We start from the raw sequence: 18646 nt of genomic DNA, 5'->3' as shown, positions 1-18646 counted from the left end.
ACACAAACTGTTGTGACCATTTTTTTAAAATTTAGCACATAGTATTCTACTTTCTATCAATGAAACAACAGAAAAGTCAAATGAATTTTGAAATCACACTGAAAGGCAAAATTGGACTTAATCAATTTAAGATCATCATCTTGGCATCTTTAAAGGCCAGGTTGCCTCAGCATCACCAAAAAAGCACAACACCCTCTCTCTGGTTACAGTACCCCACCATATTTCAGCTGCACGATAGAAATAACAAATACTGTACATATAAAATTAGGTCTGGTGTCGAAATGAAGCTGAACAAGTCAACAATTGGAGTTCAATTATTGCACATCTGAGCAAGCTTTCACACTACATTGAGGTTGGCCATGTGAGATGGACTGTGCTTCACACTTTTGTTTAATGTTGATTTGCTTTGCCCTCTGCCTGGTTTTCCAGATATAGGCAAATAGCCATACATTAAATTACCAGAACCACAATTTTAGAATCCAAGCACGCTGTATTGGAACTTAAGAGTTTGAATGGAGTAACTTGTACTAATCCTGAGATTTGCTGTTTCCAATGGCATTTTTCACAGCAGAAGAAACATATACTTTGAAAGCCCGATATTGTAACAAAGATTTCAGGGGCTTTTTGTACTGACTGCTGGGAATGAAACACTATCCCATTTCAAGGATCAATGATTGTTTCAAAAATGCCCATCTACACTCGCCTCAGTTTTTTTCCCGCCCATGTCCCACAGCAGCCACTCTGTACAAGCCTGGCTCAGTGCTAGTGCTCACGCTCTCTCTCTCTCACTTCTGAGTAAGAAGGTTGTGTGTTCAAACCCCATGTCAGGATTTTGGAATCATCTAAGTGTCGCTCCAATGCGGTGTATTGCATTGTCAGAGATCCCATTTGCCTGTTCAGGTGGATGCTAAAGATTCTATGGTACTAGTTGAAAAGAGAAGGGAGTTTTTCTCGCTTGGTGTCAAGGCCAATTAACCCTCAAATAAAATTGATCAGTCACTCCATGGCTGTTTGTGGGACATTGCTTTGCGCAACTGGTGCTTTGTCCACAAAATACACAGTCATTGACGTTGCAATACATCCTGTGAAGTGCTTTTGAGACATCTCAACGATGGGATAAGGCGCTTGTAAGGATAATTATTGTTATAATAAGACTGCATTGCTTGTCCTGAACAACTGTATTTATAAAGCTATGGTGTTGGATTTTATATTATAAATCATGCTAATCATACCAAACAAAAAAAATAATTTGGTCACTCGGTACAGGACTGTTTGTGGTACACGACTGTTTGTGGGACACTGCTGTGTGAAATGGGCTGACGCATTTCGCCCACAAATATACAGTCAATTCACTTTACAATATATTCTGTGAAGCACTTTGAGACGTCTAGAAGACGTGAAAAGCGCTATATCAAATGCAAGGATTATTATTATTATTGTGTTTACAGCTAACATAGTGGACAAGCTACCTTTGCACAACTTGTGTCTTCACCAGCTGCTCAGTTCAGTTAGTTTCAATCACAACTTGAACACAGAATAGAAGTAGTGTATTATATTAACAGCAGAAACACACAACCATCATGGTGTCATCACCACTATGGCACAACGGTCATTTCACGTCTGGGACAGGAACCAATCTATGCCCTTAATGTTGGGAGTAGCTGGTGAGTATTTGCACAGAAGTTTAACACCTCATCAATTCCCAACACCGTGGCCTTTCCTCACAGTTACCCTAATCACACCAACTGCTTCAACATTACAATGCAGAATATTGCACCTCTGCAGTGCAAAGCAACATCTGCTCAGCAGAGAAGTCGGTGCATGCGTAGTCAGGACTAGAACTCAGATTGGGGGAAATAATAATCCTTGCATTTGATATACCACCTTTCATGTCGAGAGGATGTTCCCAAAGCGCTTCACAAGATTTACTGTGAAGTGACTGTGTATTTGTGGGTGATTTACACTCAAGCAATGTCCCACAAATAGCCATGAAGTGAATGACCACATTTTATCTGGGGGATTGTTGGTCAGGATACCCAGTTGCTAAAATGTTGGTTAGTACAGAAGAAATGCTATCAATCTGAATTGTCAATGCAGTGATTGAAAAGGAGAAATATTTATATTTACTGAGTTATGAAAATTCTATTTGATTTGAATCTTGGCCTGAAAACCATTGCCCTAAATTTAGGGTTTGGAAAAATCTTCAAATCATTCATAATTGACACTTTTTTTAATAAAAAAAAGCACAGAAAGCAAGCTTCTAAATTGAAGCTAAATTCAGTCAATTCCCCTCGAAATTCTACACTCTCTTGAATTTTAAGGCAAATGTTTTGAGGTCAAGGCCTATAGAAATGTCAGGAAACACATGTGGTGTAGAATTCCCAGTTCAGTGACTCCATGAATGGCCAGCCCTGCTGCCCACATACCACCATCCCCATTTACCACACCACATTTATTAGTATTCTGACAAAAATAGTTCTCACCAGACTACCTCTCCCAGTCCAAAAACAGGACTTGGGAACGTAAGAAAAGGAGAGTAACAAATGCACAATTATTCACCTTTAAAGTAAAAATTGTGATAATCAGATGAATTATAGTTATTATTTGAAACAAATGAAACATTTACTGAATAATTCAAACTAGAAAAAAGCCTCCAGATAACACTGGATCAGTGCTTTTACTGCATCAGGGCTCAGATGTGATAGTGAAGCTCCTGACAGGTCATGAGTAATGTTAGGATGAGTAACCTGATACAGGGAAGTACAGGTTTAGACAGAGAGAGTCACACACACAGAAACAACAGATAGAGCAGCAGAGAGCACGAGAGAGCGAGAGAGAGAGAGAAAGGGGTGCACAATCACACAGACAGATTGGAAAGAAAATGAGAAAGAGTGAAAGAGGGGGAAGGAGTAATCCATGGATGAGAGAAAAAGACCTGGCATTATGTAGGAAACCTGTGTGAGTGAGAGGGAGAGAGAAAAAACACTGCATGCACTTACTGTATAATGACAATGCAACCAGTAGCTTTTGGTTAGTACCGCACCTCAAATAGTACCTATTCTTTGCATGGCGACTTGATAGCCACAATGGAGCCAGTTCCAATTAAAGCAAAGATCAAGTCCACTGCTCTAATAGTGTCTGAATCCTATTCATTTGGTACAAGTGTAAAAACAGATTCCTGCAACAAAGTAAACAGCCCGACACATATACTGTATTGGACACTTCCCCATTCCACGCAGGATTACTCACGGCTTTGTTCTCCACACTGCTTTGTGCCATTTGGTTGCCCTGGAATTATGGTTTATGTATTCAGCACTCCTGGAGGCCAAAATATTTACAAGAGAAACCGTTGAACAAACGCTGCCAGGAATCTGACAGCGAGATCAATAGATCGCTGATACAGCATCAGAACTTCACAGGAATGATGGTGCGCTGCTTTTAGTCAAAATATTCAGTTCATGGAGAGCCCCTCCAGCCACCCACGCTTTCCTCCCCTTGAAATATTTAAGCGGTTGAGCTTCAAAGCAGGAATTCAGAGACCCCGAGTCCTGGCTTGGCGAAGATGCAGTTGTCTTTTTTGTAATGTATCTCAGTTAGTCTGCACTGTAATAGTTATCGTAAGTGCCGAAATGTGGTCCTGATTCATTAAAGCACAGATGAAGGTAAGGAATGCAAATTTCCACCCACTGTGCTGTGATCATCCTCACTGAGCAGTACACAGTGAACAAAGAACTTGCTTTTTATGTAGCATCTTGTGTATCGAAACATCTCAACGTGCTTTATTTTTGGTGAAGAATGTGACAGCTATTTTGCACATAGCAAAATCCCACAATCAATTAATGATGCAACAAACATCCCATTAATGTGCAGTTATGCTGGCCCAAGACACTGGGAGAAATGCTTCTCTTTTCTAAATAGTATTACAAGGTCTTTAATGTTTCGTCCACAAAATGTACAATCAATTCACTCTACAATATATTCTGTGAAGCACTCGAAGACGTGATAAGGCGCTATATCAAATGCAAGTATTATTATTTATAATGTTCAACTGAGAATAGACAAGACTTAATTTTTTAACCTTATCCAAAGGAGGAAAGTGTAAAGTAGCATGAGGTACTGTATTATTAAACAGGTCAACTAAAAAAATGTAACTGAGACAGCAGTGGCAATCGACCGAATGCTCTATTGCACTGAAACATAATATGGAAGAAAGGGAGAGACAATCAGAGTAAACAGGTCTCCCTCACAACTTTTTAAAAAAAAACATGCCAACCAGTTACTAAAACCGAGGCTCTAGAACTAAACTATTATCACCTTGTGGAAGAAACCCATTTCAAAACTAACTTGTGCAAGATACGATAGTTTCCTCTGGAGATCAAGACCAACATGTGATCCGTATGCTAATATCCTAATATCTACGTTGCAAAGATTTAACAGCATAGTAAATTACTGAATTAAATAAATCTTTAGAAAACGTATTGAGGAGTTTCTCCCCAGTGCACCGTTGATCCAAAGAGACCAGATGTTTGCAAGTTTGATCCTAGCTCTGGATCTCATCTGGGGCAATAATTAATTAATAATCTTTGCATTTGATATAGTGTCTCATCACGTTGTTAAGACTTCTCAAAGTGCTTCACAGAATATACTGTAAGTGAATTGACACTATATTTTGTGGGTGAAACGCGGCAGCCAATTGGGCACAGCAGAGTCCCACAAACAGACGTGGATTGAGTGACCAAATTATTATTATATATTTTCTTGAGGGATTATTACCCACGGAAAAGCAATCGACTAACAACCGGGTTCCTAGTTACTGCTAGGTAAACAGAGCAGTGTGCAGTAAGGAAACTTGCCTAAGGATTCACCGGGAATCGTACCCGGGTCCTTTCATTTGCAAGGCGAGCATGCTAACTACGCCACTACACTACCGAACTGGCGTTCTATGCTCGGCTGTAGTACCCATAATCTCAGGTGAAAAAAGAATGGCAGAGTCACAACATTTTATCACCTTTTAGTGACCAATGTCATGGGTGAGTGCACATGGGCTTTTGGCAACAACATAATCGGACATAAGGAACTGCCACTTTGTTTAAGGTCAAAAAGGATGTCAACACTCATTGTCCGGGTTCACACATGAACTTCTGCTTTGAAGAGACTTTAATGGGAAAATGAATGGTTTTCTGAAATGGAACACGGCTGCAAATACAATTAGGTCAGAACTATATGGTGTTATGACAGTTAAGTATCTCCAGTTCAGAGTACCGTGAAGATAGTTTGTAAAACCTGTGGTAACACATAGAGTTAGCACTTCTGTCACAGTACAGTGAATCCATTTCATAAATATACAAATGCATGATTACCCTCATTTGTTCTCTCTCCAACCTCCCCCATCAGCAGGAACTATAGATGCCAATCAGTATTATTATATCAATGCTACAATACACACTCATCGCAGCTTCTAAGTATCCCAGTTCCATCTACAAAATACCAAGTTCCACCAACAAAATACACAGCCATTGCTGTGAATTTTATAATAATCTTTCCATTTGATATAGCACCTTATCATTGCTTTCGGATGTCCTCCTGACCTGAAAGTCGCCATTCAAATACAAGAACTACTATTATTTATCTGTTAACTGCCCTCCAAATAGAGTCAATGACTTCCTGCTTACCCCTTCCTCAGTGTCAGTCAACATTTGTCCCGTTTGTGTATTTGTCACTCACGGATGGAAATCGGATAAAGAGCTGATCAGCAGCTCAAGCACTTAACCCAAGTATTCATGAAGTCAAGCTTTTCACAGAGGAGGTAGTTATCATGGCACAGGGAATAAATAAATGTAAAGGCTCTTCATAGCCTGCATCCAGAGGCTATAGCTATAAAACTTTACAACTATGGGCACTCAATCTGCACAATTGGAGGAAATGTGTTCAAGTTATTTAAACTGTAAACGTGCTACAAAAATACATTGTAAGAATAATAAATTAGGAGGGTATTAGCAACAAACGTTCAGACTTCCCCACTCAATACACTGAAATACAACTAGACTCAAGCAGAAGCAGACTATTTGAAGCAGCGTGGACCACTTCCCTCAAAACAATTAGCCTATTCAATTTTATTTGCAACTGATTAACGGTCTCAAATTGTAGGCTTATAGAATCATAGAATCTGACAGCACAGGAGGAGGCCGAATGGCCCTGCCCGTCATGCCTGTGCTGGCACTTTGAAAGAGCTATCCAATTAGTCCCACTCCCCCGCTCTTACCCCATAGTCCTGCACATTTTTCCTTTTCAAGTATCTATCCAATTTCCTTTTGAAAGCTACTATCAAATCTGCTTCCAATATTACTTATCTCACACTTGTTTTAGAATCCTTCCCTACCGCTCCAATCTGCTTAATCCCCAACCCACTGCCTGCGGCCTCCGCTTGACTGGCCTTGCGCCCTCCGTTCCACCAATGGTAGCTGCGCTTTACGCCACTATGCTCCGACACTCTGGAACACTCTTCCTCTATCCCTCCGCATTGCCCCTTCCTTCCCCATCTTCAGGTCACGCCTGAAGAGACCTTCCGATTCGACCTACCTCCCACTGGCTCGGAGTGGTGCTCCACCATTGTCAAGCGCTCTGGGATGCTTCCCTGCGTGAAGTGCGCTACATAAATGCAAGTTGTTGTTATCTCACAGCATTCACATCCCAAAAGTGCCGCTGAACTGAATTTCACAAGGTCTGTGAACGTTTAACAGTTTCCACACAAGGAAGCAAATGGAAAGGTCCAGTGCGAGGCAGCAGGTGTGACAAATCCAGAAATCTAAACACAGGTTTCCGTCTATGCAAGGTTTGACTGAGACACATTGCAGTATATGCTTTTTAAGCCATCCCACCCACTCTATAGGTTGCATTTTGGAAATACTAACTATCACCCACCTTTTGCCCACAAATATACAGTCAATTCACTTTACAATCTATTCTGTGAAGCGCTCTGAGACGTCTAGAAGACGTGAAATGCGCTATGTCAAATGCCAGGATTATTATTATCAGTCATAGAACCATAGAATCGTACAGCACAAAAAGAGGCCATTCGGCCCATCGAGACTGTGCCGGCTCTTTGAAAAGAGAATTGTAATGTCAATCCCACTCCCCAGCCCTTTCCCCATAACCCTGCAAACCCGTCCTCCTCAAATTCCCATCCATCGGATTTTTAAAAGTTGTTATTCCGGCCTCGACCGCCCTTTCAGGCAATGTGTTCCAGATTTGAACAACTCGTTGCGTGAAAACATTTTTTCTCATCTCCCCTCGGCTTCTTTTAAACCTGTGACCTCGAGTCACCGACACACCCACCAGTAGCAACAATTTTCCCCCACATGATTTTGAAGACCTCTATTAGGTCTCCTCGTAACCTTCTCTGCTCCAATGAGAATAATTCTAGCCTCGCTAGCTTTTTCAACTAATAATTAATTAAGTCCTAAATAATAATTAGTTGATGAGGGGTTAAAACGAAAACATCACAACAGAAGCAAGAAAATCAGGTTTGGTGAGATGTTTTTATATCCTATACTGCTTGGTACGATTCAAGAGGGCAGTGGAATACACCTGTCAGAGTTTGTTATTAAAGTTTAGGTAATAATAATCCTTGCATTGATATCAGGAGCATAGGAACAGCAGGAGGCCATCGAGCTACTCTGAAACAACAGGAATGCTACGTATAATACTGATCCCACCTTCTGCTCAGTGATCCACAATAATAATAATCCTTGCATTTGATATATGCCTTATCATGTCACCCTTTTTATAAAATCTCCACATTAAAAAAAACATATTTAAGCCAGCATTCTTTACGAGCCAAAGGGTGCCATCATCCTTTTAAAAGACTGCAGTTTGATCAATAAATCTAAACGATTACACCACATCCCACAAGCAAAATACAAGTCACGTCACAAGACAGCAAATTCCCCAATGATTCAATTATGGATCATTCAGTCTGTCAACATGTACCATATGAACATAACCAAGAACTTAGTCCGAAAGAGATTTTTTTTAAAAAAATGGACTTTGACAGAGACACCACAGAGCAAACACACGAGAAAGAAAATGATAAGATACAGAAAAAGTCAAAACCCAGAAGCTATTTCAGTTTTTTTTAGCATTGTTGATGCAAAAAGTGTCTCAATACCCCCTTGACTCACAGCAGTTGTGATACTAAATATATGGTTTGGTACTTAATATAATAAATGTAATTCCTTAAAAAAGTAAAATTGCTCTGAGACAAAAGTATTATTCTTCACCAACAATAAATGTAAAAGGAAGTAATTGTTTTTTCAATTTCAGGAAGTACAAATATGAAAGGTATTGAGAAAGAAAACAATTGGACATTTTCCAACTAATGAGGAACAACTCATTATAGTGCAGTCGGTTTGCTCCAATGCCTCAGAGATCACATTATAAGCGAAATATGAAAATGGCCAACATCAGGGTGCTACTGACAACACTTTCTGCTTGTTGTATCGATGTGTATGCCCCACTCCTCCACCCTCTGTCTCCGCTCGGCTGGCTCCGGCCTCCTGTTTGTCCCTCGTGGCCTCCGCTCCACCACCATCGGTGGCCGGGCCTTCAGCCACCATGCCCTGACACCTGGAAATCTCTCCCTCAATCTCTCCACCTTGCCCCTTCTCCACCCCCACCACCACCTTCCAATCCCACCTAAAAACCTTCCTTTTTCATTGTGCTTATTGTCACCTACCCCCTCCCTCTCCCCTTGGCTCATTGTCAGACTCCACCACTGTGAAGTGCTCTGGGACGCCCCGCGTGAAGGGCACTATATAATTGCAAGCTGTTGCGTACTATCCGTCGCTATTGCACTTCACAGGAAGAGCCAAATACACTGTGCGCAGGAAATGTCAATGTAGCTAGACCACTTCATCTTGTTAGATATCTTATGTTCATCCCAAGGCCCCAGCACCTTGGGATGCTCTCCAGATATGAAAGACGTAATTGTATAACATTTGTTTTTTTCTTCTCCATAATAAGGTTTTACTTCCCTATCTGGAGAAGGGAGCTGGGGAGAATCATAGAATTATACAGCACAGAAGAAAACCATTCGGCCCATCGTGTCTTTGACAGCTCTTTGAAAACAGCTATCCAGAGCGATCCCACTCCCACATTTTCTTCCCATAGCCCTGCAATCTTGTCCTCCCCAAATAATTATCTACTTTCTCTTAAAAGTTGTCATCAAATTGGCAAGGTATCGAGAGGTAAAAACATAAAAGATTCTGTCTCACTACAAAACATTTATCCTGGATAGATTGGTTTATTTGGGGAATGACTTAATAAAATGTTTAACTTCGAGTGTGAACACAAGGAATACAACAGTTTAAACAATGAGACCTTCTCAAAAAGCTTCTCAATATGCTGCACCTAATACTTCCCTGGAATGGGTAAGCAGGGTGCGTCTCCAGAGAGAGCGCACATTCCATTCACAGTAAAATCTCCATGTGGAGGCGGCAAACATTGGTGGAACTTAGTCTCTACGAGACTCTTAAGCATGGTGATGGATTTCCATATGTATCAGACACCTAGCTGACCAAAAATAAAAATTCTAGATACCATGCTATTCTTAAATATATAATGTGGCATAGGAGAAATTCATCGCAAGTCCAAATAGAGAAGGAAAAGTTAACCTTAAAAGCCTAGCAAACAATCCTGCAATTCTGCAGTTGCCACAGAGACAACTTTACTCTGTTAGCTATAAATAGAGCAGATCAGGGAGTACTGTGAACAACATTGTGCTGGATGTTTTAACTTTTACTAAATACTTCACATTTGATCCCACACAATCACTAATAATATGGCAATCAGCTTTCAGCAGGTTTGGCCTCGGGTTACTGGAATCACAGGGGTATTCTGCACACACCAGCAGTTACTTTCTTAAATTTTTCTCCAATACTTCAAGCCAGCCAAAAAAAATAAGTAAACACTCCCTCCAACCCTGGTAATGTGTAACCTGAAATGAGTCTATATTTCACTGCAACCCTTTCATCCCTCCTAGATTTAGGCCAACAAATAGGTATTTCAGACAAATGCACATACAACAACAAATTACATTTGTGTAGCGCCTTTCACGTCAGGAGGAAACAGGAAGATATTCCCACTTCTCACCTTCTCCCTCGATTCACTCTTCTTATCTGATAGGACAGTCAAAAAGATTTAGGAAAATAAATGAAACCCTTGGGAATAGCAGGAAGGAGCCCCAACACTCCTGCTAATTTACAGACCTAACTTTCTGCCACAGAATACGGAGATGGGATAGAACAAAGTGTTGCTGTCATTCAACTCCCACACTGACACCATACTGCCTTATCCTACACAAGTGTATTCTGACATTCAAGGCCTCATTTCAGTTCCCCCTAGGCTTCAGGAAATCTGGAGAAAAATTGATTACCCTTCGAGATTGCTTGATGAATCATCACAAAAAGTACCTGTATAATAGCATTGAGGACATCTGCCAAAGCATCTGAAAGCGTAGCACGTGATGTGAATTGAAGGGCAACAAACATCCTATGATATACATCCCAGGCATAGAAACCATTCACAAACATTTGTGCACAGAGGAGATTACCGGTGCCCTTAATCAGGTACCTGTAGGTAACCAATGAATAGGATTACAAGGCACCTGTGATTCCCACTGTACACATGTTAGGATAAGGTTAACACAACTTGCATAAACACTACAAATTCAGGTTGACCCTAACTACATGCTGAAGGCAAAGGTTCAACGGGTTGTGTTAATGTTGATATTATGAAGACACTTTGAAGCATTACATCCTAATCAGTGTTAGAAGTTTTCCTCACAGCTCAAGCTCAACAACAAATTACATTTGTTTAGTGCCTTTCACGTCAGGAAGACATCCAAAGGCACTGGACAGTCAGGGATCCTGCACCTGAGCTGGTGGTTGGGACCAGGAGGGGTGGAGGGCGGAGGGTAGGGGTAAATTCACTTGGTAAAGTCACTGCATTAGGGTAAAACTGATCCGATACTGACCAGGATACACTCTCTATACCAAAGACAATACATGCCTTCTGGGTTCACACCTGAAAAATCCTTCAGAGTCAACATACCAGTTGGTGGTTGCCGATTACGTACTGCACCCCTAGAATGAGTCAGTACCTTCGGAATGGAAAGGAAGGAGAAAAGGGTCACATTTTATAGATTAAGATGAGAATTATTTGAAGTTTTTCCTTCAAATTTTTTTTTGTGTGATGCTACTTTTAGATCCAAATTCTTCCAAATATTGGTTCACCAGCAATGCCAGTCATTCGAGCTGAGTAGGTGGGATGGCGGAACGTATATGATTAAGAACACACAATCATGTGCTCTAACCAACGCCTTTAATTTTCCATTCCAAAAAATGTACATAGTAAACAATTTGGTATCAAAGTGCAATGCGCACATGAGACTGTGACTCACAGAACTGGAGTATTACACACACTTAGTCAAGAGTCCGAGGCAGATTTGAAGAATTCAATCAGTTCTTACTCAGTCAATTCCATAGGTATATTCAAGGTCAAAGACCAACAAAGTACTTTAAAGTCCCAAAAGAGGTCTCCTCTTTACGCAGGTATTGGTCATAGTGGATAAACAACCTCATAGCCACACTGGAACGTTAATAACATGTTTTACTGTATTGCATTTCTATTTGAAGTGGTTACAAAGACTGGTGCCTGCATTTTATGGGATTCAGGCCAAAGCCAATTTCATGGAAAGCATTTGCACATGCACAAGTTTCTACATGATACAATCATTTCTAAATCACATTTGTTAATGCAATTATTAACCTTCTGCAGACAGCAGGGTATGACCGTACAGGACAGCAATGGAAATCCCTCATCACCAATACATGAAATGCTGCCAACATTAGGTTTGAACCATTTTCAGTCTGGTTTTGCTGTCATCTTCAAAGCCCTCCACGGTCTTGCTCCCCCCAGCCTCTCTGACCCTCTAACCCCATATCAGCTTGCCCACTCCCCCCGACCTCTCCGACCCCCTAACCCCATATCAGCTTGTCCACTCCCCCCGACCTCTCCGACCCTAACATATCAGCTTGCCACTCCCCCCGACCTTCCGACCACTAACCCCATATCAGCTTGTCCACTCCCCCCGCTTGACGGATCCCAGCCTGCTTCAGGTCCCCCGCCATTGGCAGTCTGGGCATTCAGCATCTCTGCCATCACGCTCTGGAACTCTAAACTGTGATTCCTCTGCTTCACTCCCTCTCTCGCCTCCTTCAAATCCCGTCTAAAGACCTTCCTCTTCGACCGTGCCTTCGGCCACCCTCCCATCCCCCTGCACCCTTCCTGACCCCAACTCCCAGCTTGGGTTCAAAAACTCCGGACTGTCCAGCGACCTGGGACGTCTTTAACATGAAGGGCACGATGCAAGTGTAATTTGCCGCTATTGTAGTGTAATAAGTATAGAATAGTTCATATGCAAATTTTAAGATTTCAATCAGCAATATATTTAAAAATTATTCCTGGTATTACCATAGAACTACAACCTTCTAACGCATTTCCTAATATCAGATACTCTACATTTATGCGACAATCCTTGAAAATGTTATGGTGTGATAGCAATGCTGACAAGCTCAGAGATTAATTTCTCATAGAAAAATGGTATTACGACCAATGGAATTGATCCCATTTATTTCCCATACAAACTCCTTGCCTCTAACAGTTCATAATAGCATGGCATTACATACACAAACTGCAGCATATTATATGTTCAAATGTGTTCTATTGCTTTAATACTATGGAAACAGTTTAGTGGAATAATTTCCCAAGAGATCCATTGTGGATGCGGCCTACTTCATGTTCCCCGCCCACTCCACTATCGGCGGCCGGGCCTTCAGCCTCTCTGCCCCCACCCTTTGGAACTCCATCCTCCCAGTCCCTTCACCTCCTCCCTTGCCTCCTTCAAGGCCCATTTCAAGATCCTTCTCTTCGACCACGCCTTCAGTTACACTCCTACCCCTAACCTCTCTGCCCTCCACCCCACTTGATCCCAACCGCCAGCTCGGGGCCAAATCCTTGACTCTCCAGCATCTTGGGACTTCCTCCAGATGTGAAAGGCGTTGTGTAAATGTAATTTGTTGTTGTTGTGGTGTCCTCTCCCAAATAAAGCTCAAATTTGGAGTGATCCTTTTTTCAGTGTGTGGTTCATGCAATTGGCTGGTAGATAATTTACCTCCCTTCACCACTACAATTATCTCTAGATAATTAGTCATTTCGTTCATAGCTCTCCGTGCTACTTTGCTGTATACAAATTAGCTGTTGCATTTGTCTGCTACACAAGACAGAAATTACCTATGAAGAAGTACTTTGAGACAACCATGACAGCAAAGGTTAACTGGCGCATTTCTAAAAAACGGGTCCTGAGATGCATTGCTACTCTGACCACACTGCAGAATATTTCATGATGTACTGACAGCAACTGAATCAGTGCACAATCGGCACATCGATGTGGTTTACATTCAAAGTGGAATTTCCATCCAATTTCTTAGTTTATCTCCAGTCTAAACAGAAAACATTAAAGAAGTGCATCAATCCAATCATGGGAAACAAAATCATAAATCTTCACCTAAATCAAAGCAGCACGGAGACTGCTTGAAGCTGAACAAGCGCTCTTGTGCACCTTTGCTCTATGATCAAAATTGAATAATAAGAGTTTCATTTCACAGTATGTGTCAGATAAACAGCATGCCATGTAAACATACCTGAAGCATGCTGTGAAATCGAACTCGTATTAATAGCTTTCTTTAAAAAAATCACATCTTTGAGACGTCTCACAAATATACTATAAAATGAATTGTATATTTTGGGGGTGAAAAATTGCAGTGCACAAATCCTCTGTACTAACTCCCCAAAGTGTCTACAATAACAACACCATCACCTTGCATTTAAATAACACACTTCATACAGGAAGCGCTGCACAGTAGCAGGGTTGGATGCTGAGCAAGAGAGAAGGGGGAGGGCTAAGATAACTATTTGGTTGAGGTTCATGACACCCGACTCTTCTGCTACTTCCTTTGTATTCATCGTCGTCCAAACGTTCAGCCACCACACTCCTCTCTTCCAACCTCCCCACAAACCCCAGCCCCGCATTAACCTTCCAAAAATTAATTTCTTCAATCACTTCTAGATTCCTCTCACTTCTTGATCAGATTCCCACGCTCCTTTAGACGAAAAGTGCTATAATAAATACAGGTTGATACTGATAGGACCACTTGAATTCATTCTGCACAGTAACTGTCAAAAACACAGCAGGCCTCTATCACAGCTGATGCTCTTCATCTAATTACTTACTTAGAAATCCTACTGGGTCACCTTTAAATCAATACCACGTGTATCATACGTTTACTTTCCCTCAATAAAGAAGCCTGGTGCTATGACAATATAGCCATCAATCACACACGGGGGGGAATGAAGAGGGGGAGCACTGGGTAAAAAAAAGCAACAATAGACTGAAGCTTTGTAGGAAGAGAGCCAACCAGCATAAAAACACTGATGCTAGCCTTAAAATTTCCTGGGGGGTGTCGTCTGCCTAACAGTTGGATTAAATCCTCTTTAAATTAAGAACAAAAGTGCTGTGCGCCCATCTGTGGACCAACAGTCTCCATCCATCATTAATATACAGTACTTATAACTGTGCTTATGAGCAGCACTGTACAAACAAATACCAGCCAACAACCTAGGTAACATCCTGCTCGCAGACCACTGGCAATGCCGCTTTACATCAGCAGGTGATTCCCCCTATGGCAATGACCCACTGAGGTTTCCCTGCCCATAATCGCTCTCTCTCTCTGCCATGAAGATACCTTATTGTCATGCAACAGCAGAGATTGGCGACTGATCCAAATGTGTGAAGAGGAGAGAAACAAGGTCCAACCTGTCTGCTTCCAGTGCATAATGCAATACCACATTATGCCTTTGCACACACAGATTACAAAATAAAAATGCCATCATTAATTTACTAGAGGCTTTCAGATGGAGTGAGTCAAAGAGCTTTACAGATAAGTTACAGCAGCAATCTGCAAGCCACAGTCACCCAGGCTCCCAATAAAATAGGATGAAGAAAGCAAATGATCCAGAAGTTGCATTCCAAATGACTCAGACGGCCCAAACTAGTTACTGTCTCTCCCACCAATATCAGTGAATGCTTCAACAACAACAAATTACATTTGTATAGCGCTTTTCACATCAAGTGGACGTCCCGAGGCGCTGATTCAAGATACAAAATTCACACTTCTTGGTCTAAGTCTCACTCCATTCTCTGCTTAACTTAATGATTAAGGATACATCAGAAACAAATATTAGTTTCAACTTCACACTACCAGGTAAACAATTGCCTCTTGAGTCAATAGCTTGTACTATATCACATATCTGTTTACATAATGATGCTGAATGATCCAGAATCTATTCACCAATTTCCAAACTTAATCTCAATAATTTAACGGAGCTACTACAGATCAAGTATGTACACATGTGACTTGGAATCAATTCACCAACTTCCAGATTTATTGATTAAAAAGACTAGAGTATCTCTAGATCAGATATGTGCAGGTTTTACCCAGATATGAAGAATGCACCTAATCTTTCTGTAGTTTTCAAACTGAAACCTCGCAAAGTTAGGCACATACCACATTCAATGACTGGATACTTAATCAGTTATGCAACGATGCCTTTCATAATTTAAGAAAAAAAATCTGTTTGAGACAACAAAGAATGAAAGAGTGCACGAGGAAGAATGATGTAACCCTACTAAAACAAACTATCATGGCATTCAGGTAACAAACCTGGGGAAATGTGAATTCACACGTTTACAACTCAAGGGTTTCACTAAATCTTGTAAGTATCAAATATGGTTGGAATGGAACTTACTAACATGGTTGTAGAAAGAAAAAAATCCCCAATGTGTTACAGTATTCACTAGTTTCCAGCAGTCACATGTGCAGTAGGGAATTTCTTCAAAAATAACAATCAAAACTGCAATCTATTTCGAAACACCAAAGCTCCTCAGTTTGAAAATATGTTAGTCATCAACTCGGTGTAAAATCTTTATTCAATATTAATGATATGGTCACTCAATCCACAACTGTTTGTGGGACACTGCTGTGCACAAGTGGCTCTCAAAATATACACCCAAATCACTTTACAGTATATTCTGTGAAGCGTTTTGAGACATCTCGAAGACATGAAAAGGCGTATATCAAATTAATGGATAATTATTATATTCAAATAGAAATTAATAAAATGTTACTAACTAACTAGTTAGCAAATAGTTTCTCAAACCTCTTTGCATTTCTGCTCACCTTCTTCCTTTATACTGAAGTACGTCAGACAAGTAAATCTAGTTGAGGAAGTGGCAAGTTGGAAGCCCACACACACCACAAAAGGCATAAGAAACCGACCCCACCACCACCACAAGTTTACAACTAGTTAAAAACTCTTCTGTAGAAAAAGCTGTGTGACCACATCAAAATGTCAAATGCTGGAAATAATACCAGAGTGGTTTATCGGTGCATATGCTGCAGTGAAAAAACAATTCTTAAACTGTAGAAATAAAAGAAAAAAAAGTGAACGTTATACATCTAAAATAAAAACCACTCAAGATATTATTGTCTCTTTCAGATGCTGATAAAATGTGCATTGCCAACATTTTCCTACTCTTACTTCAAGATATGAATTTCAAAGATATTACTTCCACAGCTAATTGTTACACACACACACACACAACCACGCTACAAGGACACTAGGTCTTTGCTTTCCGCTAGTTCCAGGTTAGATTATGAAATATGACAGTTGACAGGAGTTAACATTGGGGGCACACAACTTTTGTTTTTAACATGCAAACACATACATAGTCCTCCAGCAGAGATGCTTAGACACCAATCTGTAGATTCAGCATTTGACAATATATTCACTCACATAAATCTTGTGAAAAGCTCTTGACTTTAAGCGGTCTGGCACCGGCTTTTTAACAAATATTGAAAGCCTACTCATTCATTCACTTCAATATTTAAAGATGTATTTCATGGCAGGAGGTGTAAAGCTTTGGAGCCCAGAAGAGCATTACCAGGACTAAGAAGGAAATCTTTATCTGAATAGTACTTCAATAAATTAAGTGCAATACACTGTAGTGTTTGATGGGGGGAAAAAAAGTGGGATACATTCCAACAAAACATCTATTTTAACTTATTTCTCATCTATTGGCTTTAATTACTTCTAAAATAATGTAGGTTCGACAAAAACTTAACAGTAAAATTAACGACCTTTCGTCAGAGATCATTGATCCGAAATGTTAGCTCACTTTCCCTCTCCATAGATGCTGCTTTATTATGTCTTCGAGATGTCTCAAAGCACTTCATAGAATAGCCTTTAAATTGCATTGACGATTATTTAAAGGAAGCAAATACCTCTCATATTTCCATAACATGATTTTGGCCTCAAAGTAATAGCCAATGTGTTTAACTAAAAAAAAATAGGTTTTGTGGTCGTGAACAACCAACTTTTTGTGGGCAGGGAACAAGTGCCCAACTCTGTACACCAAAATAAATGTTCCAATAACACTGCGGTGTTAACATCATTGTTTTTAAGATTCTGACAATAGGACACCTTATTACCCCCAAAAAGGACCACCTGTCAGAGACAGACACACATGCACATACTCCTCAGTCGACAGCTCCAGCCTCAATCCATTCCCTCCTCCAACCCTCTCATTCCCTCCTCCAACCCCTCATTCCCTCCTCCAACCCCTCATTCCCTCCTCCAACCCCTCATTCCCTCCTCCAACCCCTCATTCCCTCCTCCAACCCCTCATTCCCTCCTCCAACCCCTCGTTCCCTCCTCCAACCCCTCGTTCCCTCCTCCAACCCCTCGTTCCCTCCTCCAACCCCTCGTTCCCTCCTCCAACCCCTCGTTCCCTCCTCCAACCCCTCGTTCCCTCCTCCAACCCCTCATTCCCTCCTCCAACACTTCATTCCCTCCTCCAACCCCTCATTCCCTCCTTCCCACCCCAATTCCTTCCTCCCCGTCGCTTCCCTCCTCTTCCTGACTTCGCTTCGCTCGCGTGTCCAGCGCCTCGGGACCTTCCCCTCACCCCCTCCCCTCACCCCCCCGTCACAGGCGCTCCATGCACACAGTCAGCAGCTGTTGCTGACTGCCTTACCTCAGTCAGTCCTTCACAAATGTCACCGAAACCTTTCCATTCCCTCTCTCACACACACAGTGAGAGGTTTAAACCCAACGACATGTCCTCCCTCTCTCCCTCCCTCTCCTGTCCGCTCGCCCGGGGCACCCTGGGGATTGTAGTTCCACTCCCACTCCGTCCCCGAGCCGAACTACAACTCCCGACGTGCAACGGGAAGGAGAGGGGTGGGGGGGGCTGCGGGGCAACGCCTGGTCTCGAGGCTGCCCCGCGAGCGGCTGTCACGCGGGCAGCAGCGCTCGCGCGTCGACCGTTGGGGGGACTACTCCTCCCGGGGTGCACCGCGAGGCTCGCCGAGTGAGCATGCGCGCTGGCTCCCCCCTCACAGAGCGGGAGGGAGGTTGAGGCGGAGGAGGAGACGGAGAGAAGCCGACATTCCCGCACGACGGGAGGAGA

The 18646-nt window shown here is 41.8% G+C and overlaps 1 protein-coding gene across 3 annotated transcripts in view; it reads right to left on the bottom strand.

The window, feature by feature from the left end:
• The window catches only part of sipa1l3 (signal-induced proliferation-associated 1 like 3), a 99287-nt gene that overhangs the window by 80404 nt on the left and 237 nt on the right, over nt 1–18646 (bottom strand). For 2 of the 3 annotated variants that reach the window (XM_042345418.1, XM_042345420.1), the window contains exon 1: nt 18212–18301. The exons of the other annotated variant lie outside the window; for it this stretch is intronic. The gene's annotated coding sequence lies outside the window, so the exon portion shown is untranslated. Of the gene's footprint in view, nt 1–18211; nt 18302–18646 lie in introns of those variants that run through there. 3 annotated transcript variants of the gene reach the window in all.

This window comes from Callorhinchus milii, unplaced genomic scaffold, assembly GCF_018977255.1.
Source record: "Callorhinchus milii isolate IMCB2004 unplaced genomic scaffold, IMCB_Cmil_1.0 Scaffold45, whole genome shotgun sequence".
NCBI classification, from domain to species: Eukaryota; Metazoa; Chordata; class Chondrichthyes; order Chimaeriformes; family Callorhinchidae; genus Callorhinchus; species Callorhinchus milii.
Note: the sequence above shows the minus strand (reverse complement) of the source record. Positions and strands in the feature narration are given on the sequence as shown.